We start from the raw sequence: 10,174 nt of genomic DNA, 5'->3' as shown, positions 1-10,174 counted from the left end.
TCCCCGAGTCATTATGTATACGAACTGCGCGCGTCTCGCTGCCTTTGTAGCCGGGAACATTCTGTTTGGACAGGCCTCGTTTCCGGATGTCCAACGCGAATTTCCCGCCACGGCGACGACGTTTCGTCGGCGCGCAGGTGCATCTCCCTGCCCGATCATTTCGTCACAGGTTGAGGCACAACACGCTACTTACGCGCGTCCATTGTTTTTTTTTTCCTTTTGGATATATATTGTGCCAGAATATTTATTTCCCGATGAAAAAATGTGCCCTAGAAAAATGCCGGTATGGAGCGCAATAACGCGAAAAATATATCTTAAAAATATGTATAGACACGGATACTTGACGGTCAGCGAAAATTTTTGTGATAGAGGCAGTAACGTTATTACATCCTCATAGAAACCCCCGTACAGGTTGGAAACAATTTCGTGCCGCGTTTGATTATAATTTATCTCGCGGTATGCAATTAATAATAAACATTTTACAACATGCCGTATACGTTTATGCTTCGTACCTGAAACATCTTTCATACTTTCAAACATTTTATTCCCTTTTACGATTAATTCAATGCACTTAATATCGGTTGTCTTAACAATTAAGCGCACGCGAAATATTGCAACGAAATACTAAGTTCTCCTCTGTCAAATAAGGCCTCTCCATGTATCCCTATCGAAGCTATTGAGACGACGTCGGGATCACGAGATATTATTCTTTGGAGGATAGCAGGAGGCACGAGACGCGCGAGACGTTCGAATAGCGAGCCCTCGCGACCGCAAATCATTCGGGTCCCCGCCTCACACCGGAACCGGCTAACAGTTTTGTAAAAAGCTTTTGTGAGTTCACCGCGCTCGTAACTTCAACTTTGTCGCCGGCGGTGTTTCCATCGTGGGACAGGAGACGACCAGACCAGACCTGTACGCCGGTGCTAGTGCGGCAGAGGGATTACAGCGAAGCGCACAAAGGGGTCGACGACGGCGGATCTGCGGCGGGGAAAGGGTAGAGGAGGAAGAGATAAAGCGAGAGAGGGTGAAAGAGACGCTTCTCTTTCTCTCACTCGTTCTCGTTCTCTCTCTCTCTCTCTCTCTCTCTCTCTCTCTCTCTCTCTCTCTCTCTCTCTCTCTGAAATTACAGCCTCGTAACTCCCGGTAAGCGGGAAAGAGCGTATGTGACAGCGGGCGGACAGGCGCGCATGGTTTTCCGGAAGTTTTATAGCCATCAGGGGGGGTGTTCCAGGGGTGTTTCGGGCCGAGCTACCCGGCCGTTGCCTTACGCGGTCTGCGCCGTTACACGGTTCCCGCATTCTCGTAAACAACCGGCCAGACGTGCTTATCGTGTTCTCGCGACGCGCACCGACTCGTTGCCTCGTTTTGATGCACATCAAATCGCGTAACGTTCCGAAGATACGGCAATAATGCGCTCGGCGATAAAGGTATCCTTTAAAAGACTAACTGTCGCTCTTTTATATTGTTAAAGGGAACTTTTAAGCTTACTCACGTTTACTGCGTCTCGAAATCTGCTTACCAAGTATCTGAAAAAAGAAAAAAAATTTCTTTCAATTGTTTTTCATATAATTTTTATCGGTACTAGAACACAACAATGCGCGCGCTTCGCGCGCGCTACTTAACTTTTTTATATTGAACATTGCACTTTTTTTTCTTCTGTAATATTACTCTCACACACTTTATCATATTTAATGACCTTCTCTATCTCACGCTCCTTCTCCCCCTCTCTAAATTACTAATTATATTATTAATGATATTAATTATATTGTTCAATATTACTCTTACATTTTACTTTCTTATTTAATCCTCGTCTTTATCTCTCACGCTCTCCCACTCTCCACCCTCCGCCCCTCTCTCTCTCTCTAAACACAAATTAGTAATTATATTATATTTTCATGTTTCTTAATATCACTCTTACATACTTTCACTCCATACTTAATCCCCTTTAAATAAATTAAAAATTATAATATATTATATGTAATGTTACCTGTTAATTTTCAATCAATTTTCAAAACTTTCACTTTCTGGCGAACTCTTTAGAAAATTATTGTACGCGTCCGGAACTATATGAAAACTGCGTTAAAATAAATAAATCTGTCGATATTCAATAAGCACTTCACGTCCAGCTTTCAAAATTCAAGTTTATCGGGTAAAATAATTGTTTAAAAAATGTTTTAATTAATTATATTACCGGGACATCTTAGAAACTTATTGTACGCGTCCGAAACTATATGAGAATTGCATTGAAATAAATAGAACTGTCGATATTTAAACAACATCTCACCTTTAGCCCCCAAAATTCAAGTTTATCAGGCAAAAAAATATTTTAAAAAATGTTTTAATTAATTATATCACCGTAACTCTTTAGAAAATTACTGTTCGCGTCCAGAACTATATGAAAACTGCGTTAAAATAAACAAATCTGTCGATATTTGATTAACACTTCACGTCTAGCCTTCAAAATTCAAGTTTTCCGGGCAAAATAATTGTTTAAAAAATGTTTAAATTAATTATAACACCGTAACTCTTTAAAAAACCATTGCACGCGTCCAGAACTATATGAAACCTGCGTTGAAATAGATAGAATTGTCGATATTCGATTTGCATTTCACGTCTAGCCCAAAAATTCAAGTTTTTCGGGCAAAATAATTGTTTAAAAAATGTTTTAATTAATTATATCACATGAACTTTATAGAAACATATTGTACGCGTCCCGAACTATATGAGAATTACGTTAAAATAAATAGATCTGTCGATATTCGATTAGCACTTGACGTGTAGCCTTAGAAATTCAAGTTTTTCGGGCAAAATAATTGTTTAAAAAATGTTTTAATTAATTATAACACCTGAACTCTATAGAAACATATTGTACGCATCCCAAACTATATGAGAATTACGTTAAAATAAATAGATCTGTCGATATTCGATTAGCACTTGACGTGTAGCCTTAGAAATTCAAGTTTTTTGGGCAAAATAATTGTTTAAAAAATGTTTTAATTAATTATAACACCTGAACTCTATAGAAACATATTGTACGCGTCCCAAACTATATGAGAATTACGTTAAAATAAATAGATCTGTCGATATTCGATTAGCACTTGACGTGTAGCCTTAGAAATTCAAGTTTTTTGGGCAAAATAATTGTTTAAAAAATGTTTTAATTAATTATATCACCTGAACTCTATAGAAACATATTGTACGCGTCCCGAACTACATGAGAATTACGTTAAATATAAAAGATCTGTCGATATTCGATTAGCACTTGACGTGTAGTCTTAGAAATTCAAGTTTTTCGGGCAAAATAATTGTTTAAAAAATGTTCTAATTAATTATATCACCTGAACTTTATAGAAACATATTGTACGCGTCCCGAACTATATGAAAATTACGTTAAAATAAATAGATCTGTCGATATTCGATTAGCACTTGACGTGTAGCCTTAGAAATTCAAGTTTTTCGGGCAAAATAATTGTTTAAAAAATGTTTTAATTAATTATATCACCTGAACTTTATAGAAACATATTGTACGCGTCCCGAACTATATGAAAATTACGTTAAAATAAATAGATCTGTCGATATTCGATTAGCACTTGACGTGTAGCCTTAGAAATTCAAGTTTTTCGGGCAAAATAATTGTTTAAAAAATGTTCTAATTGATTATATCACCTGAACTTTATAGAAACATATTGTACGCGTCCCGAACTATATGAAAATTGCGTTAAAATAAATAGATCTGTCGATATTCGATTAGCACTTGACGTGTAGCCTTAGAAATTCAAGTTTTTTGGGCAAAATAATTGTTTAAAAAATGTTTTAATTAATTATATCACATGAACTTTATAGAAACATATTGTACGCGTCCCGAACTATATGAAAATTACGTTAAAATAAATAGATCTGTCGATATTCGATTAGCACTTGACGTGTAGCCTTAGAAATTCAAGTTTTTCGGGCAAAATAATTGTTTAAAAAATGTTCTAATTGATTATATCACCTGAACTTTATAGAAACATATTGTACGCGTCCCGAACTATATGAAAATTGCGTTAAAATAAATAGATCTGTCGATATTCGATTAGCACTTGACGTGTAGCCTTAGAAATTCAAGTTTTTCGGGCAAAATAATTGTTTAAAAAATTTTTTAATTAATTATATCACCTGAACTCTATAGAAACATATTGTACGCGTCCCGAACTACATGAGAATTACGTTAAATATAAAAGATCTGTCGATATTCGATTAGCACTTGACGTGTAGCCTTAGAAATTCAAGTTTTTCGGGCAAAATAATTGTTTAAAAAATGTTCTAATTAATTATATCACCTGAACTTTATAGAAACATATTGTACGCGTCCCGAACTATATGAAAATTGCGTTAAAATAAATAGATCTGTCGATATTCGATTAGCACTTGACGTGTAGCCTTAGAAATTCAAGTTTTTTGGGCAAAATAATTGTTTAAAAAATGTTTTAATTAATTATAACACCTGAACTCTATAGAAACATATTGTACGCGTCCCAAACTATATGAGAATTACGTTAAAATAAATAGATCTGTCGATATTCGATTAGCACTTGACGTGTAGCCTTAGAAATTCAAGTTTTTCGGGCAAAATAATTGTTTAAAAAATGTTCTAATTGATTATATCACCTGAACTTTATAGAAACATATTGTACGCGTCCCGAACTATATGAAAATTGCGTTAAAATAAATAGATCTGTCGATATTCGATTAGCACTTGACGTGTAGCCTTAGAAATTCAAGTTTTTTGGACAAAATAATTGTTTAAAAAATGTTTTAATTAATTATAACACCTGAACTCTATAGAAACATATTGTACGCGTCCCAAACTATATGAGAATTACGTTAAAATAAATAGATCTGTCGATATTCGATTAGCACTTGACGTGTAGCCTTAGAAATTCAAGTTTTTCGGGCAAAATAATTGTTTAAAAAATTTTTTAATTAATTATATCACCTGAACTCTATAGAAACATATTGTACGCGTCCCGAACTACATGAGAATTACGTTAAATATAAAAGATCTGTCGATATTCGATTAGCACTTGACGTGTAGCCTTAGAAATTCAAGTTTTTCGGGCAAAATAATTGTTTAAAAAATGTTCTAATTAATTATATCACCTGAACTTTATAGAAACATATTGTACGCGTCCCGAACTATATGAAAATTGCGTTAAAATAAATAGATCTGTCGATATTCGATTAGCACTTGACGTGTAGCCTTAGAAATTCAAGTTTTTTGGACAAAATAATTGTTTAAAAAATGTTTTAATTAATTATAACACCCTAACTTTTTAAAAAACTATTGTACGCGTCCAGAACTATATGAGAATTACGTTAAAATAAATAGATCTGTCGATATTCGATTAGCACTTGACGTGTAGCCTTAGAAATTCAAGTTTTTCGGGCAAAATAATTGTTTAAAAAATGTTTTAATTAATTATAACACCTGAACTCTATAGAAACATATTGTACGCGTCCCGAACTATATGAGAATTACGTTAAAATAAATAGATCTGTCGATATTCGATTAGCACTTAACGTGTAGCCTTAGAAATTCAAGTTTTTCGGGCAAAATAATTGTTTAAAAAATGTTCTAATTAATTATATCACCTGAACTTTATAGAAACATATTGTACGCGTCCCGAACTATATGAGAATTACGTTAAAATAAATAGATCTGTCGATATTCTATTAGCACTTCACGTTTAGTCTTCAAAATTCAAGTTTCCGGGCATAATAATTGTTTAAAAAATGTTTTAATTAATTATATTACCGGAACTCTTTAGAAACTTATTTTACGCGTCCGGAACGATATATGAATTGCGTTAAAATAAATAGAACTGTCGATATTTGAACAGCATCTCACCTTTAGCCCTCAAAAGTCATGTTTTTCGGCAAAATAATTGTTTAAAAAAATGTTTTAATTAATTATATCACTGGAACTCTTTAGAAAATTATTGGACGCGTCCGGAACTATATGAAAACTGCGTTAAAATAAATAAATCTGTTGATATTCAATTAGCTCTTCACGTCCAGCCTTCAAAATTCAAGTTTTCCGGGCAAAATAATTTTTAAAAAAATGTTTTTATTAATTATAACACCATAACTTTTTTAAAAACTATTGTACGCGTCCGTATCTATATGGGAACTGCGTTAAAAAAAAACAGAACTATCAATATTCAATCAGTATCTCATGTCTAGACCTATAAATATAAGTTTCCCATCTAGATAGTTGTTGAAAAATACTTTTAAAATTTTTTAATTAATTAATTTTGTCTATCTGAGATGCCAGTTACACCAAATCCACGTGCGCAGACGTACACGCATATATACGTATGTTTTGTAACAAAAAATTATTTTTTCATTAATTTAATCATCAGAACTATTGATAGAACGTCTCTAAATGATAGGACTCTATAGATTTAGTTTTCTCTGTGGTCGTATATTCGAAATACGGTGAGATGCTATTATGTGATTTTGGAAGTTAGCATCTCATTTATAAAATTTTAATTAAAATAGATAATTCAACGGAACTATTGTTGATACCTATCAAGAACTGTAGAACTATGCTGGATGCAAGTAATTCTGCAGTATTTTTATGAGATGCTAAACTTTGAGATGCTAACTTCACACACGTTTAATCGGCATCGCGGAAAAGCGACAACAATACTTCGAGAGATGCGAGTATCGATGCCATGCCCTTTTTTAGAAACGATTCTTACTTCTCCCCCCCCCTTCTCTCTCTCTCTCTCTCTCTCTCTCTCTCTCTCTCTCTCTCTCTCTCTCTCTCTCTCTCTCTCTCTCTCTCTCTCTCTCTCTCTCTCTCTCTCTTCCTCTCGTATATTTTTTATTTGGCTCTTTTTTCTTTTTCCCTGATTTTTTGTAATTATTTCAATCAACTATCAAAAGTGACAGTTTGACAGCTGAAAATGACACGAAGTAGTTTGACAGCTGGAAATGACACGAAGTGAAGAAAGTCACAACGCACTTAACAACGAGATAGCGAGACAGCCAATCAGCATCTCGGAAAAGCGGCAACAATAAATTCGATTTGATTTAACATCTCCTTTTTTAGATAGGATGACTATGATTATTTTTACTGACGGCTAAGTTTGAACGCATCGAGCGTCTGTTTCACGAATATATTGATTACAAGGATAAAGTTTTATTTATTCAAAGTCTGTCGTTCGAAAAGTTACGGTAACCTTGTAAAACTGGTAACTTGCGAGCTAAATGGGCAAAATGTTTTAACTATAGAATGGTTGCGTGACGCAAGTTATATATATGTATTGGTCGCGTGCACTGGGATTATAGTTCATTTAATTGCACTATAAATCTTACAATCGCGATGCACAAATTATTTCAGTGCACGTTTACAGCTCTGCGAATTAATACAGCGCCGTACAGAGTCTTTGTGATGGATATACATCCAACTATCATTAGAATTATTAACTTAATTTTATTAATTATTTCTGAAAATAACATTTTGCATATTTAAAGGATTTGAGATTTTAAGATTCATGGAATTGATTAAAAATTAAGATTCAGAAAATTCATGATTTAAGATATTTTTAAAATTATATTTGTGCATTTAAAATCAAAATCGTTTTTTTTTTAATCGAATCTTGTTTTTAGATTTTACAATTTAAAAATGAATAAAGCAACCGCCAATGCTTCAAAAATCACCGTCATGGCACGTGAAGTGATAATGCAATATAATACTCGGAGCACGCTCGAGAATTTATTAGCAATCAGTAGACGTCAATATTATCGATCGACATGTATTTTCGAAGTATTTCAAGAAGAGTTGCAGCATCGTCTTACAAGTCATCGCTTAATGGCTTCCGCGTTGTCGTAAACTGTCAAGCCGATGTATTTATAGAGTTGCTGTGATACACAACTGCGTATCCTTTCAGTATCAAGAACTCAAGCATAAATATGATAACGCTACGATAACAGCCACAATTAGCGTGAAAGGGCTACAAATATTAACATAACTGTTTGTTCGTCTTTCTCTTTTCGTGTTTTCTTTCTCAAAAGCTATCTCGTCAGCAAAAATTCTTTTTATCTTAAAAAAAAAAAAGCGCAACGTGACTTATAACACCAAATATCATTCGATTAACGAAAAAGTGCTATTTACTTTATGAGAGCGACCGGTTTGAAAGTGAAGTTTGTTCAACGAAATGGTGACTCCTTCGAAAGCGAACAAGTGAAAAAAATGTGCTTCGGAAATGGAGAGCGGGGACGAATCTAGGCGGTGAAACGCCGCACCGCGTTTACCGCATCGTCGACATCGATCAATCAATATACCCGGTAGTAGTGGCTGCCCACGTGATACGGTAAGGGGGATCGGGATGGATATTGGATTGCAAGATGAAAGCTGCTCGTTAAATTAGTTTCTAATCTGTCTGATCTCTGAAAGCGCCGAGTCCCGGGCTTCATTCTCGTGCGTCTAATCATTAATCTCTGCCAGCAGATGTGCCGCCGTCATTGATTTAAATCACCGGCGCGTTGGTTAACCCTTCCTAATCTAGTCTGCCCGTCTGGACCGACCTGATGCCCGATCGGATTGCCGGAACGAGATAACGTGTACTTGCGTATACACAGAAGTGGAAGCAACGTGTTCCGCGTTCCGAACGGCCTCGGAAAGGAAGTCGGAAAAGAAAATCCGAGTCTCGTTTCGATCGACGCCATCAATTTCCTTTTTTGCCCGGGGAAACTTGACTCTGATTGTGAGTCGTCGACACGAAGACTTGTTCGAAGGAACGAATCTGCACGTGTAAAACTATGCGGATGGCAGTCGTGAATGACAAATATGTATTGCATTGTATTTGTAATGAGAAATAATAAATTCTTGTGACTATTCTTTCGCTCTTTCTTTTTCTACGTGGTTTACATACAGGATTAGAAATATAAGTTTTTTTTTATCAAGAATTATTAATTAGTATTATATTTTTTATAGTAATTTAAAAAATGTTTAACTAAATGAAGTATAACTTTATTGCATAGATTAACGATTTATTCCATCCGTCTCTAGCTTATTCCTTAACGTGAATAAAAGTGTTACTTGACCATCATGTGAGTGCTCGAGGTAAAAGATAAGAAAAACAGCATCTGAAAATAAAAAGACCCGCGTGCCTCTTCGGTCGCTACCCTTCACGGGATCGTAAGTGGTGACACAAGCGCGGGAAAGCGAAGGCGGGTTGTCTCTTGGCGAAAATTTCGGTACACGCTCTTTGCGGGGCCGTCCGCGAGTCGTGAGCGCAGCCGGAGACGGTAAATCAAGCCGCGAGAGTGAACTCTCGGCGGTGGCAAACAATGCACCGCGTGACGAAGGCATTGTCGAGTTTACGCCCCGCGGGGTGCACTCTCCGGCTAACATCCAGAGCCCAGTTCACTCACCATTATGGAACGAGAACGGGAACGGGCGCGGGACGGGGGTAGGGGAGCCCCATCAATTACATGGGAAATTGCGCTCGCATTATTTATGTGCGTATACACCGACACGAGCCGCGCACTAGGCCACGCCGCGCCGCGCCGCGCCACACACACACACACACACACACACACGTTATACCGCTATGCTACTCCACGCCACGCCGCATCGTGTGCCGTGCCGCAGTTCTCCGCAGCGGTTATCGATAGCCCGACAAAGAGGACATAAATAACGCCTTTTGCGCTAGTACACGTTCTGTATGCTCATATCGGTACGGACGTGTATACGCTTCCCCCTTCTTCCACCCCTCCCGTTATTCGCACATCGGACGGATGATTCTTAGTAAAGCGGCGATCCATTATCGGCGCTGGCGCGCACCCGCCCTCTTAACGTAGGTCTCTCGCCATTAAATCGAGGAAGCGGAGAGACGCAGTGTTATTGGCTCGCGACGCAAATTATCGTGATAATTATCGCTGTTTATAACTTCATTTCAGATAGGCCTTGAAGAGCGGAGGTTACGATTGCGTCAGAAATATTTTGAACCGTTATAATATCTTATTTATCTCACGACACACCTCACGGAAGTTCGCGGTCAATGAGTCATAGTCGTTGAGACTTGAATTTTTACGATTGAGAAACAATCGTTAGATACGCACGCACACACACACACACGCGCGCGCACGCATGCGTGTGCCAAGATTTTTGCGAATTTCA

The sequence above is a fragment of the Monomorium pharaonis genome, chromosome 7 (genome assembly GCF_013373865.1).
Source record: "Monomorium pharaonis isolate MP-MQ-018 chromosome 7, ASM1337386v2, whole genome shotgun sequence".
NCBI lineage: Eukaryota > Metazoa > Arthropoda > Insecta > Hymenoptera > Formicidae > Monomorium > Monomorium pharaonis.
This window is presented reverse-complemented; position numbering follows the sequence as displayed.